At 41.9% G+C, this 21,314-nt stretch overlaps 1 protein-coding gene and 1 long non-coding RNA gene across 2 annotated transcripts in view; one reads left to right on the plus strand and one right to left on the minus strand.

The window, feature by feature from the left end:
- sv2ca (synaptic vesicle glycoprotein 2Ca) overlaps nt 1–21,314 on the plus strand; it is a 226,386-nt gene that overhangs the window by 15,093 nt on the left and 189,979 nt on the right. The window lies entirely within an intron of this gene.
- The window catches only part of LOC138763496 (uncharacterized), a 31,153-nt gene continuing 21,086 nt past the window's right edge, over nt 11,248–21,314 (minus strand). The window contains exons 2-3 of the long non-coding RNA XR_011357615.1: nt 11,546–11,598; nt 11,248–11,420 (exon numbers count right to left, since the gene is read on the minus strand). This is a non-coding gene — a long non-coding RNA (uncharacterized lncRNA). The remainder of the gene's footprint in view (nt 11,421–11,545; nt 11,599–21,314) is intronic.

Here is a 21,314-nt window from a genome sequence, read left to right on the forward strand (position 1 = left end):
ATTATATCAGAAACCTTGGCAAACTTCTACAGATGTGTAGTGGAAAGTGTGCTGACTGGCTGCATGATGGCCTGGCATGGGAACACCAATACAGTTGGGCAGAAAGCCCTGCAGAAGAGACTGGACACAGCCCAGTACATCACAGGCAATACTCTCACCAACATTTATTGGAGGCAGGAATTCTTCCCAGAGTCAGCTTCTGATAACCCAACAAGCATAAGGCCAAAGAGTTGAAATTTGAAGTGTCCTTGTATTCTAAATGTGAGCTATGTGGTGTGCCAATTGGCCGGTGGACAGGAGGATACGTTCTGCGCTGTAGCGGCTTCCATCTCTGCTGCACACCAGAGCTGACCTATACTCACTTGAATGGCCACAACAATATATTGGTAACCTGAATCGTGAAAGTAATGGAAAACTTGCAAATATAGGAGCGAGCTGTTTAGCCTACATTGTTTGTATTGATCAAAAGATGATTGCTATCCCACACCACATTCTAAGCCCTCCTGGTGATGGCTCTTCAAGTACACGTCCCCATGTACTTTTTAAATGTATTGTTGGATTCTGCCCTTGCCAGCCTTTAGGCAGAAAATTCCAAACCTCTATCACACCCTTGGAGAAAAGGTTTTCCTCATCTCTCTCTAATCCTTCTGCCAATTACTTTAAATCCATGCCTCTGTTTTTTAGTCCAGAAAAATCCTTTGCAATATTATCTTCTTTCACTGCATCACAATACTTCAAAATGGTCTTCACCAAACACTCTACAGCAGTGGTTCTCAATCTTTTTCTTTCCACTCGCATACCACTTAAAGTATTCCCTATGCCATAGGTGCTCTGTGATTAAGGGATTGCTTAAAGTGGTATGTGGGAGGAAAGAAAAAGTTTGAAAACCACTGTTTTAATCGTACTCATTATGTGCAGGGTTTCATAACTCCAAAGGAAATGGCCCAATGACAATTTTTCTCAAACAAAGTATTTCAGTAACAAATGGGTCTAGAGCAGTGATCCTCAACCTTCCCTTTCCACCCACATGTCACCTTAAGCAATCCCGTACTAATCACAGAGCACCGACGGCAGAGGGATTGCTTAAAGTGGTATGTGAGTGGAAAGAAAAAGATTGAGGACCACTGCCCTACAGCTCTGAACTGGAGCCAAGCATGCAGTTTCTGATTTCACTGAGCAGTTGCGCAATGATAGAATTTATAATACTAGCAAATGAATAATATGACTTTAAGATCGCAATCGTCACTCAGTCGTTTGGGGAGGGGTGGCTCGTGGAGAATGGGTAGTTAGATTCTACAGATCTTCTGCACATTCTCTTTCACACCAAAACTAACAACGTGTGCTGTTATATGCTGCAGCCTCACTCTTCTGTGTGATTTAGCACATTACATGTTCTGATGCGATAAACAGTGAGTACACATTACGATTAGACATAGTTGCAGTTCTGGCTAGTGTTAGGTCTGCTTTGTTCATGAATGAGTGAGACAAACACCAGACTGAGTCGAAATCAGGGTTCTTTGTTCTTTATTACCGGATTGTAACACTTGCGACTAACCATGTTAGTCGGAGAATGCATTCTGCCGTTATCAGCAAAATGGTGATTTTTTATACCCTTGGATACGTGCTTAGAACATCATCATATCATTACTTGTCCAATGACTAAAACTGTTGCTATCCTTTCCCTGCTAGCTTCCTGCCTCTCAATCCATCGATGTCTCTCTTATCCTGTAAGTACAAGGATGCATTCACATCTTGTTACAGCCCTGTACAGGGTAACTCCTTACACATTCCCATCTCATGATGTTTTACCTTACACTAGATACCACTATTACCCTCAAACACTGTGTGCAACAGCCAAAGATCAGACATTTATTAGTTTAACTGCACGAATATTAAGGGTATGTTGAGGAGGGTGGAGTTGAGTTCATAGCCAGATCAGCCATGATGTTATTGAGTGGGAGAGAAGCTCAACAGTGAGATGGCCTACTCCTGCACCTATTTCTTATTTTCTTATGTAATATCTTTATTTTTTTGGTTAACTCTCATCTAGGTGTCATATTTTTGAATAATGTAGAATGAGTAATCCCATCTATCTAATTCCATCTAATGCTATCGAACATAAAACAATGAATAGTTGGGTACATTTGTGTTTTAGTTTCAGTTTTAAGTGGTGCCTTGCAGCTGCAACTCTTTGCATGTAGATTTGATGAGAATAATCAAATATTTCAGTTTAGAGGTACCCAAAACAACAGAAACTGACATACGTATAAGTAACATTGCAAAAAGCACGTTGCTATCCTTGGGCCATCGTGTCGATGCAATTATGAAGAAGGCTCACCACACCACTTTCATTAGGAGTTTTGGTATTATTCTTGCAAATTTCTACTGGTTGCTTCACTGTCTGGTATGGAGGTGCCAATGCATAGGACAGGAAAGTGCGGCATGTAAACTCAGCCAGCTCCATTATGGGCATTAGTCTTCACTCCATTAAGTATATCCTTAAGAGGTGGTGTCTCAAGAAAGCAGCCTCTCTCATCAAGGAATCTCACCGCCCAGGCCATACCCTTTTCTCACTGCTACCGTCAGGAAGGAGGTGCAAGAGCATGAAGACGAACATCCCATGGTGCAGAAATAGTTTCTTCCTAGCTGACATCAGATTTCTGAATGAACAATGAACCACAGACACTAACTCACTTTCTTTCTTTTGCACTAATATATTAATTTTTTTAAAAAAGTAATTTATAGCAATATTTGCACCTGTAGCGCTGCCGCAAAACAACAAATGTTGCGACATGTTCATGGCAACAAATTCTGATTCTGATTTAAAGCCCTCATCCCTTGTAATAAAAGATAAAACATGCTCATTCTGAGAGTATTGACAGGAACCTTCAGGTCAGAATTCGCTGACGTCATGCAGACAAGCGAAAGAGAAGGTGCAGATCCTAAATGTGGATGCACAAAGTTCAATAATACAGTAATACAGTTGGCCAAAACAAAATCTGCCTCAGTTTCTGGCTATCCAAATAATTGTACATCTGATCTCTTAGAACTCCTTGCACACTGACATTAAGCTCACTGGCCTAGAATTTCCAGGGTTGCTTTTGGAGCCTTTTTTAAAGCTTTAATCATTGCTGCTGGGACCAACTTCTGTCATGTCATCTACAAATTTGATGACTCTGTTGGAACTGGATCTGTCATTGCAGTCGTGGGTCAGCAACGTGAACAACAGTAGGCTGATCACTCGGGCCTGGGGAGTGCGCCGGTGCTCAGCGTGATGTTGCTTGATGATCTGCGGCCAAACCGGCTCACGCTTTTGAAGGCTAAGAGATGAGAAATCTTGTGCGAAGTGCTTTGGTCATAATATCATGCCTGGGACCTTTATGTGAATGTCAAGGTCACTTTAACTCTCAATTTTCTTGTTTCAAGTCCTTCCAGATGGCCATATCACATCTCTACCATGTTCTCAGTTTTGTTTCTCAGCTCCATCTCAGTGAAGTTCCCCTGGCCTTGTATTCTTGAGAAATGTTTCCATCTCTCTCAATTTTAGTGGCAAACAGGTGGCATCACAGACAGTGGTATCTGCCAGGATTGCTGGCATGACACCAGGAACTCCTGAAGAACCTAAACCAACTTGTCAACAAAAATTGGGCCCCATTCCATCAATGGTTGTGATTCATCAGAAGATTTCCTCATGGACAATTCTATCATTTTGAGAAAAGCACATAAAGCCTTCATCCTTGGGAAACCACACTACAAGGAATTTCCAGTGGCCAACACCGCCTAGAGTGGTGGCTCTTTGGGCAGCAGTAAAACGAGAGCCACACAAGCATGAGAAATACCGTGGAAAGCGCCACTGGTCCTCTAAAAAGAGATTGCTTATTTATGTTGGTCTGAGGAAGCAGGCCAGAAATTGTGCCGAGAACTCACCAATTCAAAGGCAGCAGGCCAGTGCAGGAGGAAGACCAAAAATGAAGACCAGAGACCAAGACTCATGAAGGGCAGCAGGTGCAAGACAAGCAAGGTGGAAGGCTGCCATGCTCACCACCCACAAGGCAGAGGAGGCAAGCATTGTTCAAATAGGTGGTGAGGGACTCTCCAATAGAGAGGTACTTTCTGATAATAGGCTAGCAAAATCAAAGCCCTTGTTGCAAAGTTTGCATCCAAACGACACAGTTACAAATAATATAGTGCCCCATAATTTCATGCATGAGCCCAGACTATCCTTCACCTGCTTCTGTGCTGATCCATTCTGCACTGATTATTAGGCATTAAAAATGTATCTGATCCAATTACTGAAATTGCTTGCTCAGTTGTTCTCAGTTGTCTGCATGCTGCTCTCCCTGAAAAATTTTTTTTATGAGGACATGAAATTATTTGTGCTTTGCTGTCAATTGATGTTTCTCAAAATTGGGGGAGGCAGATGGAAGAACTTACTGCCCCTTTTACCCCACCCCTCCAGCATAGAGGACTTCCTTTCCCACTGGCATTTATCAATGCTGATAGGTCATGACTTAGCAGTGAAGGCAAGAGTTCAATGCCTCAAAATTGCGGGAAGTCAAGGAGTAGAGGCAAGAGAAAGACACTAATATGGGAAGTGATAAACAGGCTGTAATGGGAAAGGATAAAGATACCAATCTAAGATTAAATTGGTTCATAAGGTTGGAGGTTAAAATATATAACCTGAAGTGAAAAAAATTTTTTATAAAGGATAAAATCTTCTTTGGCTTGGCTTCGCGGACGAAGATTTATGGAGGGGTAAATGTCCACGTCAGCTGCAGGCTCGTTTGTGGCTGTCCCGCATCGGACAGGCAGACACGGTTGCAGCGGTTGCAGGGGAAAATTGGTTGGTTGGGGTTGGGTGTTGGGTTTTTCCTCCTTTGTCTTTTGTCAGTGAGGTGGGCTCTGCAGTCTTCTTCAAAGGAGGTTGCTGCCCGCCGAACTGTGAGGCGCCAAGATGCACGGTTTGAGGCGAGATCAGCCCACTGGCGGTGGTCAATATGGCAGGCACCAAGAGATTTCTTTAGGCAGTCCTTGTACCTCTTCTTTGGTGCACCTCTGTCACGGTGGCCAGTGGAGAGCTCACCATATAACACGATCTTGGGAAGGCGATGGTCCTCCATTCTGGAGATGTGACCTACCCAGCGCAGTTGGATCTTCAGCAGCGTGGATTCGATGCTGTCGGCCTCTGCCATCTCGAGTACTTCGATGTTAGGGATGAAGTCGCTCCAATGAATGTTGAGGATGGAGCGGAGACAACGCTGGTGGAAGCGTTCTAGGAGCCGTAGGTTATGCCGGTAGAGGTAAAAGGAAATGACAAAATTGACAGCTCTATATCTAAATGCATGTAGCACTTGGAACAAAATTGATTAATTGAGAGTACAAATCGAAATAAATCAATGTAACGTGACAGCCATCGCAGAGACACAGCTGCAGATTGATATCGATTGGGGCCTGACTATTGATAAGATGTGACATTTAGGAAGAGAGGAATAAGGTGGAGGAGTGGCTCCAGCAGTTATTTGTAGGAAATGGAGAGTGATGACCAAAGTTCAGGAAACCAGGATGTAGAAATGGACCGGACGGAGTTGAAAAATAATAATGAGAAGAATTTGCTTCTGGAAGTGCACCCATCATATTTTAGAACCAAGAATATAAAGAAGTGCTTCTAAACCTTTCTCTTTCCACTCACTTACCACTTTATGTAATCCCTTCGCCATAGGAGCACTGTGATTTGTAAGGGATGGCTTCAGGTGGTACGTGGGTGGTATAAAGGAAGAAACTTGTCAGAGTATTTTAATCTGCATCTCGACTGAAAAAATTAGATGGGGAAAAAGAAACCTAAATAACAAGATCATAGAACATTTTTTTGGGATAGTTTCTTGTATCAAACCAGAAAGAGGTCTATGCTCGAATAAACTGTTTAATCAGGTGGGATTAATTAATGTTCCCTTCATGAAGCTACCTCTTGATACCAGTGCGCAATATAGGATTGAATTTTCCAGGCCTTTTTTGAGAGTGAACAATTTAGAGAGAGAAGAATAGATCAAAGACTTGTACTTTAAACTTTAGTAATCAAATTATAACGGCATGAAAGCAGAACTGAACTGGTAACTTGTGTTGCACATTTGGTTTTTTGAGATGCAATGACAGACATTTCAAAATGCACCCACCTTCCATATTTAACGAAAACAGTTAAAATAGCATCAAGCATTTTTTTAAAAAGGAAACTGTAATTTCCAAAAATTCTCTAGATTCAGGAAAAGTTCCTTTAAATTGGAAAATAGTAAACGCAATTCCTCTTTTTCAGAAAGGAAGGGAGATAGAAAGCAAGGACTTCAGGGTTAATTGGTTTATCATTTAGCAATTGGAAAAAGGGTTGACGCCTTCATAAAAAAACTTCATGGTAGGCACTTGGTAAAAAGAATTAAGGTAATTGGGAAATGTCAGCACAGTTTTGTGAAAGAGGAATTGTTTTGACCAATCATTGAAGAAGTACTGGTGATGTGCTCTGGATGAAGGGAAATAGATGATTGTACAACACATCGATTTGCATTGGACATTTTAAAAAGTATCACATCAAAGCTTAATGAGATATAAGTTCCTGCTGTATGATGTGACATATTGGCATGGATAGAAGAATGATTGGCTAACAGAAACACGGCGTAGGCACAAGTTTCAGGGGCCGAGTGACTAACATCTGCTCTTACTGAGAGGAGCTTTCATTGAACAATTCAAAATTCTTCAAGCCTTTCCCTGATTAGGGAGTCTCAGAGCAGCAGACACAATGTCATTACATGGGTAGGTCATCTCAGTCTGAGAGAAGGATAAATTTCCTCAGGGGATGCAGAAGTGAGGAAGTTACACTTCTGGCAGGGAGGCTCTGTAGTTGGTGCTCTCTGAAAACCAAGACTTTCAAAGGAATCAAGGGATATGGAGATGGTGCTGGGAAATAATGTTGAGGAGGAAGATTAGTCATGGTGATGTATAGTGGAGCCAACTTCAAGGGCAGAATGGTCTACTCCCCCTACTTTTCATGCTCTTGATGTTAATGATGCAAGTTTATGAGCATATATGTAAGTATATGGTATGCAAAACCATGAGGGGAGCATATCGAGTGAATGCAGAGAGGCTTTTGCCAGTATAAGGAAATCAGTAGCCAGAGGACATATATTTAAGATGATGGGAGAAAGATTTAGCAGGAATCTGAGGGGTAACATTTTTACTCAGAGGGTTATGAGTGAATGGAATGGGCTGCCAGAGGAGGTAATTGAGGTAGTTACTATTACAATATTTAAGAAAAAAATGGGCATATGCATGGACAGGATGGGTTTAGAGGGATATTGGCCAAACACAGGCAGGTGGGATGAGTGTTGGTGGGATATATTGGTCAGCATGGGAAAGTTGTTTTCCATGCTGTATGACTCTAATTTAAAGATGCAATGAAATTCTTGCTAGCTTCAGCTCTAGGGATGTGAAACATACTAACAAACAATGTATAAATCAAATTAAAACAATGTACCATGGGAGAAAAGCATATTTCTTTTATATATTTACAATTGCAGTAATTGAAAAAATGTCAGCGAGATCTTTAGTAGTCCTGGAGTAGTGTTATGGCTTGGCATTCTGGTTAAGGTAGTAAGGGGAGGTTCAAGGGTCCATTAACTATTGGAAATAAAAACTGGTCTTGAACCTAAAGGTGCTGGTCTTTAAGTTTCTGTGCCTTCTGCCTGAAGAGATCCTGACTAGAGTGATGGGGGTCTTTAATGATTTTAGCTGCCATCTTGACGCATCTTGAGGCAGCACGGTTGGCTTGGGTTCAAATCCCGCACTGTCTGTAAGGAGTTTGTATGGTTCTCCCGTGTCTGCGTGGGTTTTCCCTGGTTTACACCCAGGGTTCAAAATGCACAGGGGGTGCAGGTTAATTGGGTGTTAGTTGGCCTGCATGGACTCATGGGCCAAAATGGCCCATTACTGTGGTGTATGCCTAAATTTAAATTTACAACTTCACATAGATGTCTTTAGTGGATGGAAGGCCGGTGCCTGTGATGGACTTGGCTAGGTTTGTCACTTTCTGGAACCTTCTGCATTCCTGGCCACTCAAGTTTCCAAACTGATGCAACCAGTCAGTATGCATACCACAGTACACCTGGAGAAGTTTGACAGAGTATTTGATGACATGCCAAATTTCCTCAGACTTCTTTGAAAATAGTAAAAACACACAATTGGAGGAACTCAGCTGGTTTCACAGTGTCCATAGGAGGTAAAGATATATTTTAATTTTTTTTAAATTAATTTTAGGCATACAGCATGGTAGCATCCAGCCCGCAAGCCCGTGCTACCCCAATCACACCTGATTAGCTTACAACCCCTGGTACATTTTGAAGGGTGGGAGGAAACCAGTTTCCTCAGGGAAAACCCATGCAGACACAGGGAGAAGTGCAAACTCATCACAGTCATGATGGGATTCGAAGCCTGGTCCCATTTGCTGGCACTGTAAAGACGTTTAGCTATGTCAACCGTGCCAAGGAATAAGCAAAAAACAGGAAGGCCTCAGAATACAGACTGAAGACAGGGGTGGAGTCCAGACTAACAAAAGATGTTCATTGGGTATGATAAGAGGAAAAGTGAGAATTAATTTTGGCTCTTTGAAAAGGGACACAAAGGAAAGTGGGGGGGGGAGAGGAGAGAGAGAGTGTGTGCGCTGGGGGAAAGGTGACAGGGGAAAGAAGAGGGGTGGGAGGTTTTAATGAAAAATGGAAAATTTGATGGTAATGCCATCTGATTGGAGGGTGCCCATTCAGAAGAAGTGTTATCTTCCAATTTGCTGGTGGTCTCAGTTTGGATAGTGCATGAGACCGTGGACAGACATGTCAGCAAGTGAATGGAATGGGTGGCCACTGAGAGATCCATGCTATTGTGGTGTACAGAGCCTAGGTGCTTAACAAAGTGATCTCCCAATCTGCGCCCAGTATCTCCAATGTATAGGAGATGCTGATGTGTAGTCCTATTCTGCCTTACAACAGAATTGTTTTGCAAGATTGATTCTGGTGATGATAATAATTCTGTGTTGATAATGAAAGTTTTTACCCATTATATAATCAAGCTGTAACAGTAATGTTTAGCATTTGTTTGTTAATTTACCATGGCTGTCAACTACTAGGAATTAGAGTTGGCTTTTTAGTTTGCTTGGTTGTCATTGTATTTTATCCGTAGAATTATAAAATTATACAGCATTGGAACAGACTCTTCAATCCAATGTGTCTATGCAACAAAAATGCCTTTCTGAGCTAATCTCATTTGTCTGTAATTGGCCCATATTCCTCTAAATATTTCCTATCAATAAACTTGTCCAAATGTATTTTAATACGGTACGGGCCTCTACCACTTCCTCTGACAGCTTGTTCCCTTTATCCACTGCCTGTCTTTTAAAAAAAGTCACCTCTCAGTTTTCCATCTCACCTTAATCCTGTGGCTTTTAGTTTTAAACTCCCCTCTTCTGGGAATCCATAACCCTCATGAATTTAAACACCTGTATAAATTCATCTCTCAGGTTTCTTCGATCCAAGCAAACTACTTGCAGACTATTCAGTCCTTCCCAAAACCAAAACCCTCCACTTCCATCAAATTTTGTGAGAACTTTCTGCAGCCTCTCGAGATTAATCACATACTTTCTATAGTAGAGTGACCAGAGGGAAGGGAAGGTTGAGAATCAGTGATCTGGACCTAATTGTTACAGAAATATTTTGTTTGAGAAAAATTGTCATTGGTCCCTTTCCTATGGAGTTATGAGACCATGCACATAACGAGTCAATGAGGTACAATTAAAACAGTGGTTTTCAAACTTTTTCTTTCCACCCACATACCACCTTAAGCAATCCCTTTCTGATCACAAAGCACCTATGGCATAGGGAATATTTAAAGTGTTATGTGAGTAGGAAAAAAAAGGTTGAGAACCACTGATTTAGTCCTTTTTTAGGAATATATGGGTCGGCACAACATCGAAGGCCAAAATGGCCTGTACTGTTCTGTAGTGTTCTATGTTTTATAAGACCAGGGATACAATGTTAAGGCTGTATAAGGCAAAGGTGACACCTGAGTTCAGGAATTGTGAGCAATTTTGGACTCTTCATTTAAGAAATCATGTGTTGACATTGAAGAGGTTTCAAAGGAGGTTCATTTGGATGATTCCGGGAATGAAAGGGTTATCATGTAGCTGACCGCTACAAAGAAACACAGTCACACACACAGTGTGGCAGGTTAAGTTCACTCCTTTATTAGGGCTGGAAAAGCTGCTTTTATACTGTTCAAGTTCCCACCGCTTTTGCTGTTTGACTGAGTCAGCCATAGCGGGCGGGAACATCCATGCATATGAATGCCCTTCTTCCCCAGCCTGTTTCTGCTGAGTTAGCTGGGCAGCTTGACCTATGCCATTTTAGGGCTGTTGGTCTGATGCTGCCCCAGCTTCTATCCCCGCCGGTTTGTTGTCCTGGAATCGCTTTAGTGATCTCTGTCCGCGTCTGCTGCCACTTGATGTGCCGGCCCAATCTCCGCAATTGCGGGCCATCACAATCATATCATATCAGTTCTTAGAATTTAGGAGAATGAGCGGGGATCTTATTGAAACATTTCAATTGTTGAAAGGCATGGGCAGAGTGGATGTAGAAAGGTTGTTTACCTTGGTGGGAAAGCCTAGAACAAGAGGGCACAAATTCACGATTGAAGGGAGCCTGCTTAAAACAGAAATGCATAGGAATTTCTTCAGCCAGAGGGTGGTAAATCTGTGGAATTTGTTGCCACAGGCAGTTGTGGAGGCTAATTTATTGAGTGTATTTAAGTCAGAGATTGATAGGTTCTTTATTAGCTAGATCATCAAAAGTTATGGGGAGAAGGTTGGGCAGTGGGGCTGAGTGGAAAATGGGAAAATGGCAGGGCAGCCCCAGTGGGCTGAATAGCCTATTTCTGCTCCTATGTCTTATAGTGTCATGATCTTGTGGCCTTATTGCTTCACCCTCTCTAGTTGAATCACATCACACTGCTGAACAGGTCAGGCGTGTTTCTCTTACCACAGATGCTGTATTATCTACTAAGAGTTTTCAGTATTTTCAATTTGTCAATTATTGGTAAGTGAATATTATGCAGGATATCAAAATCTGTGTTTGCTTTTTGAACAATGCCATTGCCTGAATAGGCAGCTGGGGGACCTTATATCAACATTTAATTAGTAGAACAAAGATCTCTGACCATACACCATTCTTTAGAATTGAAGTAATTCCCCTTCATTATGTATTCGTCCGTTTTTGACTTGCCTGAAGGGAAAGAGTGGTATCAAAGAAAATAAAAGCACTAAAAGATGAAATGTCCCTCAGTGTCTTGGGGAGGTATCATGGTTATATGCACATCCTGGAATTCCCAAGAGTGATCTAGAGGTAAAAGGATTACAAAATTAATTCTATTTTAGAAACCTCACTAATTCCATTCCAATATGTTCAGAAAGACACATAAATGATAACTGTTGAAACATATATGTTTAATTTTACAGACTCACCAATCACCACAATGGCTGCTCTCCTTATTGTCAGGCTCAGGATTCTGACCATGCTGGGAAATGTACATAGTTTAAAAAGAAATCTTACTGAAATAGCATAACAACAGCAACTTAACACCATTCTTATTTTTGCAAGTTGGCTCTACTATTAATTGTAACTCCGAGGACTATATTCTGTTATCCTCTGAAGTCTTAACTGTCAATGCAGGTCAGCTCACACAGTGTCCATTTTTTATACTCAGCATATTGTCGAGTTTACTTTGCAATCCACTCGCAGGGGCAGCACATTTAGAAATTCATCACCTTGCCTCAAATATTTTTTGCTTTCTTATCAAATTTTATTAAGGAGAATTGCTGAAGGAATTAGTGCTGCAAGAATACCAAATGGCTGTTTAAAAGTAGAGTTCAGACAAATTCTGTGCAAGCACTTCATTTCCCTCGCAGAGATGACCACCAGCTTTTGCAGCACATCCGCAGAACAGGACGCCACTTGTGAACACGATGTAGCTAATGCAGGAGCAATTAATAGGAAGATTCTTGGGGTCAACCACATCCATAGGCTGTCATTTTAGCCCCTTTTCCACTGGCACCCCGTCCCAGGAATTAACTGGGAACTTACTGGGACAGGGTCCAGCGGAAAAGGAACGTTGCCTGAACGCCGGCGTCAAATAACGTCATTTCACGCTGGGGATTAACCACCTCTACCCCCAGCATTTGCTGACGCCGGTATGGTGATAAAACCAGTGGAGAAGGGACAGCAGAAAGTCACCCATTTCCAGTTGAAGATAGAACACTCCAATCCCCGGGGATGAGGGTGTTCAGTCGAAAAGCAATTAGTGTCTGAGTTAAGCGTGGCCCAGTGAAAACCGCACAAAAGGCTTCCTATCCCAGGACACTGCACAGCCAATTAACAGGGATGCCAGTGGAAAGGGGACTTTTGATTTTGACCACTTCACAAAAAGAAATTGGTACTTCCAAGAATTGAGTATTGTTTAAACACTAGCTGGCTCCAAATTGGATAAACATTTTGGAAAACCTTAACAAGAGGGTACTCTCTCCTAGAACTTGCTCCCTCAGAAACAGTCTAAGGTCTGTTAGAAGGTCTAACATGGACCACATCTCTATACATGCCCTTGTTCCAACATTGTGACCATCTACATTGAGGCCAGCTGAGAGAATCCCAGAATCATCCAGCACAGATGGCATCTACAAAGCCCATTGCTGGAAGGCTGCCTTTTCAAAAGGAAGTCAAATTCTTTCCACTCCTACACACCATCTTGAGCACCCAGCTTATCTTATTTTGTCAAAGGAAAGAACCAAACTTCTTACATTAGATTTTTAATTCAGTTTTGGCTTGCTACTCTCACCTAGAGATGCATTACAAAAATATAGACGTAAGCGTAAAGATACAAAATTGTGTGAGGCATGTGTGAAGTTGTATAGAATGGAAGCAAAGGCAGCACGGTTGGCGTAGCAGCTAGTGCAATGCCTTTACGGCTCCAGCAATTGGGATTTGGGTTTGAATCCCGCTTGGTCTCTAAGGACTTTGTATGTTCTCCGCATTTCTGAGTGGTTTCCTCCTGTTTCCTCCCACCGTTCGAAATGTATCAGGAAATATAGGTTAATTGAACATAAATTGGGTGGCACAAACTTAGGGGCCAAAATGACCTGTTACCGTGTGGTATGTCTAAATTTAAATTTAAAATTTAAATCTAGCATAGAGCCATACAAAAACCCATGGGTGACATTTCTACAGGTCATTGAATCAGATGTAGGTTGCAACATGAATATGAAGCCTGCTTCAGGGAAACTTAACCCTGTTTTCAGGGATGATCATCCCATGTCCCAGCTTTCAGGGACTACCAACAAGCGCACATACTCCATGACCCCATTTTCCGGGATTGGTTTTACATCCAGTTAGTTCATACTGGTGTTTGTACTGTAGTTTGTCCATGGACCCAGTTAATCCAATGTTCCAGTTTTCAGCAGATATTCATCTTCTGTTGGCCTCATATAACGTTAAAAATGGCCTGAGTCCAAAGGGTTAAAGGAAGACTGGCTGAATGAGTTGCAGCCTGTGGCATCCAGTGCATTAGATTTCCTTCAACCTCCCATGTCTCACTGTTTGTGAAACCAACTCCACCATCCTTGATTATGTTGTCCAGTTACACCCCTAAGCAGATGAGAATGAACTCTCTATGATGCCAAAACCAACTTCAACCCGATGTGTCCAATGTGTTGGAATGAGCTCTCTTTCATGGTACTTCAACAAAAATTTATGTAAATTGTAAATTTAGACATGAGGCATGGTAACAGGCCCTTCCAACCCTTGAGCCATGCCACCCAAATACCCCATTTAACCTATAACCCCCATATGTTTTGAAGGGCGAAAGGAAATCAGAGCATCCAGAAGAAACCCATGCAGACACGGGGACAACGTACAAACTCCTGCAGACAGCGCCCGATTTGAACCCGGATCACTGGTGCTGTAATGGCGTTGCACTATCCACTACGCTAACCATACAGGACGGTTGCGAGGTTTGCAGGACATAGAATATGACCATCAATCCAATGTTCCACTTTTTAGAAGATATTCATCCTCCGTTGGCCTCATGGTTCTGAGACCGACATCAACTGCACGAAGCAGAGTGAAGGTTAAATGCAGGCTTTAATAGAATGAGATATACAGCTAGGTCTTGCCTCTGTGCAAGCCCAGGTCAGAAGGAGGAGCATGAGCTCCAATTGGCTATATATACAGGGTCGTCAGGTGGTGGCCCCTGGTGACCTAATAGTGGTGTAATGGCCTATCACCACAGGTTCAATGCTACACATGCATTTAGTACTGGTGACAACCAGTGGAAACCTTCTGTTTTCTGGGTTTCTTGCATTTCATTAGTTGGTAATCTGTGTACCTCTGAAAGAAAACTTATTTGGATATGAGAAGTTGCCATGTAAACTGATGTTGTTAAAGAAATTTGAATTGGTTGTAATCCACCCAACACCAGCTGAGGAAAGGCAATTATAGACTTCAAACATAATTGAAAAGCTTGCAATGAAACTGCTTCTGCTGTTTGAATTGTTGTGACTGGTCACAGCAGGGTCTCATGTGAATTGACACAACTTCATTTGACAGTACATTAGACAATGTTGGGGTATTTGAAGCAGAGGTCAAGGAACATTATGTTAACGGCAGGCTATTTAAGTCGGTATAATATCACTTATTTTTTTCAGTCTTCTTACTTATGCTCCTAGGAAGTTGCGAGAGGAAGGAGAGGAGAGAGGAAATCTCTTGCTGTAGCTTTTGAGAAGTATCTTAACCCAGTAGTGCTGAGGAGAGTTCTCTCTGAATTTCATATAATTTTTAATTGGGATGGTAGTTCAAAATCTTTACCCCTCTGTAAATACAAGTACCATTGTGCTTTTGTCCTTTTACTGTGATTGCAATATATTTATTGATGAAATTTTACCTTTTCTTTGCAAAATAAATTGCAGTTTACTCAATGGATGACATGCCATAGATAAACGGGGCATTAAATTCATTCAATTCACCTCAACATAGTGCCCTAACCCAAGAACTGATTGAAAGGCATCTACAACGCTGCCAGTGTGATTGTTCATTTTTTTGTGCCTCTCATCATCACAGCCTCCTAAAGTGACAGAATGAGTGTTGGAAAATGTTAGCTACGCAGTGTGGTGTTTTGCCTGACAGTAATTAAGTTGACATAAACCCATTGTCGTTCATTTTATTACTGAAATATGAGTCGGAAAACTGATGTTTATTCAACCTCACCTTCTGGAGGTAAAAAGATAAAATACTGAAATTTGCTCTTCCTCTCAAGATGCCAATCCTTGCAACTGTCATGCTCTGGTTATTCTCTCCTGTTTAATCCAACTCAATATTCCGTTTATGTGTCCCAGGCCTCGAGCCTCAGCTGGTTAATTAATGATGAGAGATGTCGAAGATGAGATCTTATATTCACTTTGGAACACGATTCACCCACAAAATGTAAGTCCAGAAGGAGTGGGTCATGAATCAACCCTGAATTTGAATATTCTAAGGCCATCCCTCGAGTGCCCACAGCTATACCAACTGAGATGTGCGACAGGCTTAATCACCAACTGACTTGTTGCAAAGATGTCCATGCATCACCATTCAGTAAAGAATAGGAGGTTTAGTTTTCAAATTCAGTTGTTTTTCATAATGGCAAAACTAATGTTATTTAAGCAAAATATTAACAGGTAATTTCTGAAAGGCCAGTATTTTTTTATTCAGAATGATTGCCTTTGTCCAGGAGAGGGTCACATCATGTGCAGACATATCCAGCATGTATAACAATCCGGCAGCCAGTGAGATTAAAAGGATTTGCAGAGATGTTGTGTAGGTAAATAGAATAAAGCTTATTAGTTCATCTGGATATTTTAATATGTGACATTAAGTGCTTCCTGCCACAACCAAATCAAATATTGTCTTTGTGCTCTACTTTGTAAACGTAACTCTTTACAGGAACTGTTCCTACCAATGTCCAAATGTGTGTCCAGACAAATCAATGCTGGTGACGTCTTTCCTGCATCCCAACCAAAATCAAATCAAGCAGATTGAAGGGCATTAGTCAGTGTTGAATATTAGTCATACATTTAATAAAACACACAATCAGAGATTAGATTCACTGCAGAAGGAGTATGCCGAAAATACTGAAATTCTAAAAGCCTCAAGTCTGATTCCAGAATAGCACCAACCAATGTTAAAGAAGATGGGAGGAGAAGACAAACAGCCATCAGCAATTTGGTTGATCATTTAACTTCTAGAATGAGCTTGCATGCTTCATATTGAACCTAATTACAGCGTGATTGGTGAGTTTTAAGGGCCTTGGGAAACCTGATGACTGAAGGAAGATGAGGATTCTTTAGAGGTAATAGTAAATATTTTTTTTAAAGGGGATTGTATCCTGTGCTCCGGGAGAAGCAGGAGTATTTCCTCACAACCTACCAAGTTTACTGTCTTCCCTGATCTCCATCAAGTATCATCAACCCCATCACATCCACAGAAACGCTCCCTTATCCAGGGATAAGAGAACATCTCCCACTATTCCGCAATCAGACACACCTTCCTTAGATCAGTGATAATGCTTTTTCCCACTATAATGCAAATACCTCTCCCCCCCACCCCCAACACAAACGGTGGCGTTTCTGGAGCTGCTGTAATGGCATCACTGCCACTGGTGCAGACCCACAGAGAATGAATGGGGAGTGAAGTCACAGTGCTCCCCTGCGGGGTCTGATTACCCAGATGGACTGACGTCAACTCTGTACTGGCTTTAAACAGCCTGTCAAAGGAGCTGACAGTGGTTTATTTTAAAATTCCGCAACCGTGAGGTCTGGGCCCAACATGGCCCCAGGCAGCGACTTCGAGGGATTGCAGACTCCGGGGAAGCAGAGCATGGCGCAGTGCACCAGAAAATGGGGACACCAATCCTGCTTGAGGAGAAGCAGAGGAGATTACTCTATGGGACGGTGACCATGGCGATGGACCAGTGAGGGGCTGTGAGGCTGAAGAACACACAGACGGCAGGTGACTTGAGCGAGGAACCCATGCAGGCTGCTGATAACTGTGGTCAAAGGACTCGCACCTGACTGCGGATTTCTGGAGACTGGCTCGAGATTGGCTGAAAGGGTACTAGATATTGGAACTGAGATGCAAGAGGGTGCCAGAAGCCTCCTGATTGTGTCAGAGGTGTACATCTGCATCTTGGGTTGCTGATGGTTTGGACTGAAGGCTGTGTGGCTGTGGAGGCTACCAGAATGTTGGATTGGAAGCCAGGGAAATTCAGTGACTCTGGGGGCGACTCTCATCTGCTTCTCTTTCCCTGACCATAAGGGGCGCATAGCGAATCTTTGTCTGCCTTATGGTAGAATAAAGGATATCTTGTGTAATATCACATTTTTTTGTTTTATTACATGACAAGAATTGTACAGCACAGAACAGGCCCTTTGGCTCAACTCATTCATGTCAACCAATTTGGCATTCTGGGCTAGACCCATGCCTACATTTGATTCACATCTTTCTAAGCCCTTCCTATTCATAAATCCGTCTATCAAACCGATTTCCTCTGACCACTTAAATCTCCTCTGAACCCCTTTTAACTCATTGATATCCTTCTTGTAGCTCGGCTACTCCCAACCAAACCCCTCCCCTCCCTCCACCTCAATTCAGACTAAGGTGATAATACCATGTGATGACATTTCAAATTGCACCTTTCAGTCCATTCTGTGCTAAGTTATAATGAATAAATATTAATGTGTGAATAGATTATTCCATTGAATGTCAGAAAACTGGACACCTTGAATTATAAACAACATTTTGAATCAAAAGACACAAGTCTGTTAAACTTGAAAACTTTGGTGGTTAAACCATGCCAAACTACAACTGAGTTCTTTATTGCTTTTAGCAAATAGGATCTTCCTGATTGTTACATTATTACATTCAGTTGCAAAACTCACACATGCAATTCCACCCTTCATTCCTTTCACTGTACTGGAAAAACTCTACGCATATATTGATTTCCACGTTACTTGGCTTTATTAACTATTTTGCCTGGAAATTGAATTTCATCCTTTTTAGTGTGCTCAAGATGTTAGATGAATGATTATTTGATCAGCTGCGAAAATTTATAACATTGGCAAAAAATGTTCATCTTTACAATTGAATTGTTTACTGTCATATGTATGGTACTGAGAAGCAGTGTAAACCTCTTTTGCATGCTATTCAGTCAAGACAGTCTATCTTTGAATGCAAAATGTAGTGCCAAATGAAACAAAAGTGCAGAACAGAGTGTTAGGGAGAAAAGGTTCAGTTAAAACCATGCAAGCTCAGCCCCAGCAGGGCAATGGTACTTTTCATGTAGGAGCGAGATGTGTGTATTTCAGTGAATGGTTTGCGTTGGCCACGACACTGTCATTTTGACTGGTGGGAAGCATCTCAGTACTTAATCTGTACACTTCTCTTCAGCATCAACACAACAGCTGTAGAGAAAGTTGTCTTGTGGGTGAGGTGAATCACAGTAGGGATGTGGCCATCTTCTGTCATCCCAGTCAACAACCATGGCGTGAGCACCTCCATGTCAGTGTGGGGGGGAAAAATGATTAAAGGTCTGGCAATTGTGGCTTATCGCTGAGATTTTAATTGCACGAAAATGCAGTGCAGGATTTGGTACTGATGCGTTTTATGTAATGATCATCAGTGGGAAATGAAGCTAATTGGTACTGTTTGCAAGACATCAATGCCATATTCTAGACCTTTAAATTGAAATCTAACTCCCTATCCCCTTCTACATTACAGTCCACTTTTTATGATCAGTGAAGATGAACAAGCCCTGCTCGCATTGGCAGAAATGTGCTAAGCATAAATTGTAATGTTATTCTATTTGCAAAGTTACTGGACCAGGTTGGTTGAACAATGGGAGTCACTAATGAAAGTCCACAGTCCAATTTTCCACCAGGAAACTTATACTGCAAGTGAAACCTTGCCCATTTTAATGGGCTACTTGTGCATGGAAAATGTGTATAACTCAACAAATTGCTGGGCTTGTATGGTTTAAGATTCGAAATTCAATTTATTGTCATAATAATAAAACAGTGTCGTGTTACATGAAATTTCTTTGTGCCTGCTATAAGGCAGATGGAATCATCACCCACAGAAACAGCCTAAGGGGCCTCTTACAATCAGAATTACAGTCAGAGAGAGAGAAGCAAATGAGAGTTCCCCCAAAGTCATCGAAAGTCCATAGATTTGCCTTCAGCCACATTGAGTCCAGTCCAAACCATTGGCAAAATCCAAGCTCTAGATCCAAACCTCTGACACGGTCAGGAACTCTTTAGTGCCCTCGGCTTCTCCTCACATCCTGGCTCCAATGTGTGGTACCCCTCCAGCCACTTCGAACCAGTATCCAGCAGTCCACAGCCTCCCGGCCCACAGCTTCCATAGGTTCCTCACCTTGAGTCACCACGAGCCCACCGCATGCACTGGTCCCTCGGCCGCAGAGCTCCCTCACTGTTCCACCACCATAGCCACCGTCCCCGCGGGTCGTCTCCTCTGCTCCTCTCTCTCAGTCTGTGTGTGATCTTCCCATTCTCTGGTGCCCTGCTCCAGTCCTTCACTTCCCTGGAGTCTGCAACCCCTCATGGATGCTGCTGAGAAAGAGGCGCTGCCATCTTGGGCGCAGACCTGCGGTCGCGGGATTTTAAATAAAACCCCCTGTTTTCTCCCTCAAAGGGCTGTTCAATGCTCATTTGGAGCCAACAGCAGTCGACTGGGTGACTGTACTCCACGGGAGTGCTGCATTTCCTCTTCCTCACTCCCCACAGGTCCATACCAGTAGCATCGCTGCCATTACAGTGCTACAGTGGCTCCAGCAGTGCTGCCAGATACTTATGTTGAGGATGTTATGTCCCAGCCATGTGCTAAATTTGTGGCAACGATGACAAAGTGACTTTTATTGCAGTAGGAATCACCTCACACCATTGTTAACTGCTTTCAAAATATTTTGCGTATGTTTTACTCTGATCAAATGCAATATGCTCAATTCTTTTAGTTTCCAAGCGCACCAAATTCACATCTTTTCATCTACGACTGCTTTTTCCATTGCTACTGACAGTTTATTTTGTTACTGCCACAAACTATTACGATATTCTGAGAGAGAAAGGAAAGGACTGACTTCCAAGGTAATGGCTGGTTCTTCTTTATGAATGAAGGAAATTATTACTCATGTCAAAACATGCCATTAAATTTATTGGAGAAAATGTGTTTAATGAGATGGAGTTAACAGAAAGACAGACTTAACATGTAATTCCAGGAAGATATCAATTCCTTACTCCAATCAATTCACACCATTGACTAATTTGAGTGATAATATCCAATCAGCAAAAAATAATCAGAAATAATAAATCACTAGAAAAACAAAAGGAGGTTTTTTTCAATGGTGCTATCAAGTGACACTTGTTTTCCAATATCCTGTTCACATTTGGATTTTGTGATGATTCTTCAGATCTAGATCTTATTGGAGCAGTATCTAAACTGTGAGTGAAGAGCTGAATTCCAGGCATGAGACGTCACCAACTGTATGGTATGAAGAAACCCTGGTATAAGTGAACTCAGCGGGGATGAAAAGGAGCACACACCAATAGTCGGAGACACACATTGCATAAAAGCAGATGGTTCAGGGTGGTGATAGATCACCCAGGTGCAGGACTTCACTGCAGGAGTTCCTCAGCCAGGACAATCATCTTCAGCTGCTTTTCCACAAGATGAGATGAGAAGTGAAGATTTGCTCATTGCAATTTTCAGTACCATTCACACTTCCTCTGCAAATAAATCCACCTATACTGTGTGCAACAGCACCTAAATGGCATTCAAGCAAATTAAAATTTATGCTATGGAATTGCCAGGCAAGGATGGTTTCCAACAAAAGCGTTCAACCATCTTCCCTGCACATTCACCGTGGTTGAAATGTGTTTCATCAACAAGGTATCAAGCTTACTCTAAAATTTGAACGGGCATTAGTCGCACAAAATGCATTGAGCAGCAATAAACTTGAACTCAAAATACCCATCTATTAATTATATTAGTTTATCAGAACATGTTCTAACATTAAGCAGTGAAATATGCACTTTATTTCTCACATTAAATTTCTTCCTTGCTCCTATATCCCCTCTAATTTCACATTTCAGATTTATTGTCAGAGTACATACGTGACATCACATACAACCCTGAGAT

This window comes from Narcine bancroftii, chromosome 1 (genome assembly GCF_036971445.1).
Source record: "Narcine bancroftii isolate sNarBan1 chromosome 1, sNarBan1.hap1, whole genome shotgun sequence".
NCBI classification, from domain to species: Eukaryota; Metazoa; Chordata; class Chondrichthyes; order Torpediniformes; family Narcinidae; genus Narcine; species Narcine bancroftii.